General features: G+C 31.9%; 1 pseudogene; it reads right to left on the minus strand.

Annotated features, from left to right (window-relative positions):
* LOC105513715 overlaps positions 1 to 5,772 on the minus strand; it is a 154,575-nt pseudogene extending 148,803 nt beyond the window's left edge.
* Positions 5,773 to 6,000: the final 228 nt, after the last annotated feature.

Genomic DNA, 6,000 nt, shown 5'->3' on the forward strand with positions numbered 1-6,000 from the left:
TGTGCAGACAGAATAATTCACAACTGGAAATAATTTTCACAAAATATTGCTTAAAACATAAATTTGACAAAGAGCAATGTAATATCCATTTAAAATTTTAGCTATAAAAACACCACGAAGTTAAAGTGAATTATCTTCTATGTGAAATATCAACAGTTTTCCATACATTTTCCCATTTACAGAAATGGTATATTTTATTTAAACAGCTAAAGCCAACATACTATTTGAGCTAAAAAAAAGTTCTACTGTAAAACAAGGAGAATTTTATCTTCAGATATAAGAGAATAACTGCTATTCAGATACAAGAGAATAACTGCTAATATTCATTTTTATGTGAGTACAGACACAGGTGATATTCACAGAAAATTTTGAGCCATCTCTGCTCAATAAAAACATCTACCCAAGAATTCTGAAATGGCAAAATATACATAATCAGCTTAGATAGTTAATTGATAAACTTGATAAATAAACTTAATAGTTTGTTAGGTAGTTTCAGCTGAAAATGCTGTTTTCCAACAATTGTCCTGTGCCTGTGCTATTTCAAACCTTTGATTTACACCATGACTTTGTTCTCTTAATACTTAAATTCTGTTATCTTCTGGTTATTGTTTATGAAAACTTAGTCCAATCTGCTTTAAAACTCTAATCTCAGATCCAGTTCGGAGTTTATTTACTCTCATTTTCATAGCACAGCCATTGCAGAAACGGAGGAGAGAACCCTTAACTAACCCTGAGACACCAACCAGATCCACCCAGATTCCATAGTGTGGGGGCACAAAGGGGTAAAGAGAGCACAAAGATCCTCTTGCATACGTAAGCAGTTATACCTTGCTCAAGGAAGATGCCCTTATCCCATATCCATTGTAGTCAGTTTCACTTTCTGATGAAAGTGAATTTCCTAATATTGTTGCTTCTCTAGATGTTGTGCGTTCTCTATAGGGTAGTGCAGCACATGTTACTAGGGTGCAAAACAAGATTATACAGAAACTCAGTTATGGGGTAATGTTGTTCCCCACTGTTCCCTAAACAAAATTTTCCATAGGGGAGTTTCTTCCTGTGCTTCTTGATGATAAACTGGGAAGTTCCATGATTAAGCAGTGTCATAGTTATCATTTTACAATAATTCCTATGTAATAAATACCCTATATTTTCTTCAAGTCACTCAGCACAATCTTTGTTGTTGGTGGTGGTTCTGATGTGTTTGGGGAGGAATGGATGGGAAGTTGGTGTAGCAGTGGATAAAGATGGGAGGGCTTCTTCTGCTTTTTATAAGCATGAATAAGGCAGTGCTCGGGGGTAGACTGGTTCTATTTTTTGGAGGCTGCTTAACAGGTCTTTTTAGGGTGTATTAGGTACCCTTATTATATGCCTTGTATCTTAACTGCATTACCAAGGATAGTGGATACATCTAAATACTTTTCCTTACATATAAATAAGTTACTTATGTTTTGGGGTGACAAAAGGAACTAAGGTCAGTCTTTTTTGTTGTTGTTGCTCTGTTTTCTCTTACTCTACAATATACTATGCTTCTCCTTCATTATCTTATTTAAAAAAGGTATTTTGAAGGCTCTCACAAATTGAAAAATGGAGTAATCTTAAAAATCTGGACTACTGTTCCACATTCTCACCCCAAATTTTGGAAAATTTTGTCTATGTTCTCTTTTTAGCAATTTGTCTGAAAATTATTCATGATACATTCTTATATATATAGCTATAATTACTATAATTATCAGGGAGCATTAATCATATTTATTCCATATTTTTTCATAACTACCTAATTATTATGCTTCATTACTTGTAATACTATTTAAAATTGGAGCTCAATCAAACTGTTATATGATCATTAGAAAATACACCACATGGAGCCCTTAGGTTATTTTGTCTTCAAACCATTTTGTTGATGGTTCTAGCTTAAATACATTCTTATTACATTTCTTTATATTTTATATTCTTCTTAAGAAAATACATTTAGTAAATTCTTCCTTTATCTTTGTTTAGCTGATGTGAAGAATATTGCCAGGTCTGAGATTTTTCCTTTACCTAGATCCTCTGTTGTAAGACAGAAAGGGATAAAAGGAAAGGCAAAGATCTTCTTACACAGCCAGTAATACATCAACTATATTTTAACCAGCCAAAGGCTTAACATGTTTTTTATTCTCTTTATTTAAAAAAGTTCCTAAAATTCTTTCACTTATTAGTTTATTGGAAAGTCTTAAAGAGGTGCCATGAAAATATATTTTTCTAGAGAGCATTTTTCAGCAATGCTATTTTGAACTCCTCGTTCCATTGCATATAGGTGACCAGAATAAAGAAACCTAGGAATTATTTTTTGAAACATGCAAAAAATACGTGATCTTTAAGTAGTATTAATCATTATTATAATTCCCTATTTTAAGTAAAGTTTTAAACACTACTTTTGGAGGAAATTTTTTGATCATAAGTAATTCAAAGTAGAAAACAGCTTAAAGTTATGAAAACAGACAGAACTCAGTGTAAATTATGAATTCTGGCACTGTCAATTTGTTAGTCGTATGATCATGGCCAAGTTAAAATAGTTCTAAATTTCACATGTTACAAGTGTAAAATCAAGATGTCTGTCTTACAGAATGGGTATGACAAATTGAGTCAATTTTTATAAATTATCTTTTAAAGCCTTGGTACAATTAAAGAGACTTAATAATAAGCAAAAATTTTTAAATTGTCATTGTAAATTGTTAAGTAAGAAAATCCAAAATATTTTATAAAGCTATAAATATAATTATATAAGGTCAAAGTTCACATATAAAACACTATCAAAAAATTTTAAGAAATATTATACTCTGAAATTATTACGTTCTGCTACTGTCTTTCAATAAACATGACATTTATTCATTTCTGTGACATCATATAAAATTTTTTGCTGTGTATTTATAATGCTGTTGGGAAAGTTTGATCTTAGAACTCATAAAATAAGGCAATTTTAAAATTCCAAATGTTATATAAGCCAACAAGACTTGTTAAAAATACTTTCACATTCCATTTATCCATTTCATTTTTAGTGCTATCAGTAAATAAGAATGTTGTCAAGCAACAAATCTGGTGAAAACAGACAGTGCAATAAAATATGTTTATATTGACTGTTTGCCCATCTGATTTCACTGCTATATAAATCTTCAAATGAAAAAAAATCTGTGGAGGTGTTAGAGCACCTACTTTATGAGTGTTATTTTTATTCTGACTTTTATTAAATATTACCAAATATTTGACACACATAAATATTAATATGAATTTTATTTTCACTTTTAAGAGATTCTTATAATGAAGTATATTGATTTAGATAGACTACTCAAGATGCTCGTTTTATACTGTTTAGTGGAAAGACAGTGAGATTAAGACTACCATTTTTAGAATAATTATGTCTGGTGAACATTATATACATGAAGAAAATAAAAACCGATTAAAAGACATAACGCAAACAACTGTGCACACAATACGACCGTGAGCTAAGAAGATATGCAAGAAGAGATACTGTGAAGAGATTACTCCGATAGTATCACGACAGCCTTATTTCTGTATATTCTTGAGCACGCGGAGAAGAAGGCAATCGGATTTTAAATGAGATTTCAAGTTTGAAATTATAATTACTGTCTTAGAGGAAACATCAAACAAGTCAGCATTTAAGAGACTGAATAGCCCTGTTACAGATCAAAGCCATGGATATGCAGGGTTATGTATGGAGCAAAACAAAGCAAAACAAAATAAAACTTTTCTGCAGCAATATACCTGGTGAGGAAGGTATTTTGAAGAGCAAATTAGAAGCAAGTATAATCTGTATAAGAATAATATTGATAATGTTGTTCTATTTAAAGTATTCGTTGAGGATTTACAAAAACAGACCCAGAACTTTTACCAATAACTGTTGTAAATGTTCTGTTTCAAGATAATTACATTATATGTTTAAATCATTTAATGTGAGAAATAAAATGTGGGAAATAAAAAAGAATATCAACAAAATTTGGATATCACAAGACAAAGACTCTTGGTTAGATTAGAACGGAAAGCTTTCTGTTACACCTGCCTAAAGTTTTTCACCAATAGCTGTAAGAAATACTTATCAATACAATTCCTCCATGATTTGTAGTTCATTTTCATAGTCATTTTTATGTTAAACGTGACAATATTTATAGATTTGCACGATAGTAACAAAATACAATTGAGGGCATACTATGTGCCAGCTGGACATTGTTGAAATTGTGGGATAAAATTTGATATCCCAACCCTCAAGGGCTTCATAAATTAAGAAGTGTATATTTTCTTCATAGTGTGGCACTAGCCATTCTCAATAATTCTGATATCATATTAAAATTCAGAATTAACAACCATCTCCAGGGGTTTAGCCTCATGTGTGTTTAACTCTAGGTATTGAAACGTTGTATATCTGCTAACTGTGAAGATAACACAGTTACTATCAGAAAACCGTTATTTGAAAGTTTTGATTTTGCACTATGTATTTTTTAAATACTCCTTTTTTCTGTAAAATTATTTTCCAAGGGGCAGGCATTTATATTAAGACTTTTTTTTTTTTTAACCGATTGGACTAAACCATGCATTTATACTTATAAAAAGTTTAAGATTTTTTTATTTTGAAAGATATGAAACAAACTGGCCAAAAGTATAACATAAGTTATGTTTCTATCAAACTCCAAATTTAATACATGGTAATGTTTTTATCATTTAGTTTCAGCATTTTATAAATAAGTAAATAAATAAATATTATAGAATGAACAAAAGCACCATTCCCATCACTTCTTCCATCCTCACTCTCCAGAGGTAACCAATAACCTAAAGTTGGTTTTTATTACTTTCATATATATCTTGTATTTGTTAAATCATGTATTCTTTAATATTATCTGTCTCAAGAAGGAAACAAGGCAGAAATACTGGTCACAAGAAAACATTTTCCTACATGAGTAATATGCTATTATTATGCATCGAACATGACTGCCTACAACTTGGAATGTACTATTCTAGGTTGCAAAGATAGTGAACAAAGTTTTTCACCTTAAATAAATGTATAATTTATCTATATTGTACCCTTTATTATAAAAGACAATAAATATGTAAATTTATAAAGTAAAATACAAATAATGAAATAAGGCCTTTTGTTTATGAAGTACAATAAAGATAATATAATTGATTATATCGATTTTAAATGATGAAAAAATTTATATTCTGGCTTCTCTCCTCGTTTGCTCTTTCACTCATGCTCTGAGATACAATAAAAAAAAAAACGAACAACAACAACAAAAGTCTATTCTTACCAAGAGACAGTTCTTAAAGGTGCCTTTGGCTGGAGCATGTTTCATCAAGATTCTGGTAGCACCTTTCAGAGTGAATTTTCAACTCCTCAAAACACAATGCTTGTAAGGAGGAAGCACTGGAACTAGGGAGGTGGAATAGAGAGGTGCCAGTGCCTTGCATGTAAGACAGTAAAGAGGGATTTTAGCATTGTTGCCCAGTTGCTGTGCAGGAACCACAGAAATTCTGAGCACACAGACTGCCAACAGTGGATGGCCCATCAGTCTTTGAATATGAATACCCACTGTTCTCAAGATTCTTCTTACCTGTCCTGCTCCTTAACCACTCCAATAATCTCCCATAAAGGGTGAAGGACTTTGACATGTTGTGTGGAGATGACGTCATGAAGGCAGATTCTCCCTCATCAAAGTAGCCCAGGACAGTGTGAAAACAAAACTGATAATCTGCTTTAAATGTGTACACTTCACATTCCATAATCAGAAAATGAAACAAAAAAGTGACACACTGAGATGAACTAAAAACAGCAAGATCACACTGGGTGCGGTAGCTCACGCCTGTAATCCGAGAACTTTGGGAAGCTGAGGTGAGCAGATCACTTGAGGTCAGGAGTTCGAGACCAATTTGGCCAACATGGTGAAACCCTATCACTACTAAAAATACAAAAGTTAGCTGGGCATGGTGGCACATGCCTGTAATCCCAGC

The sequence above is a fragment of the Colobus angolensis genome, unplaced genomic scaffold (genome assembly GCF_000951035.1).
Source record: "Colobus angolensis palliatus isolate OR3802 unplaced genomic scaffold, Cang.pa_1.0 Scaffold235, whole genome shotgun sequence".
In the NCBI taxonomy this organism is placed as follows: domain Eukaryota; kingdom Metazoa; phylum Chordata; class Mammalia; order Primates; family Cercopithecidae; genus Colobus; species Colobus angolensis.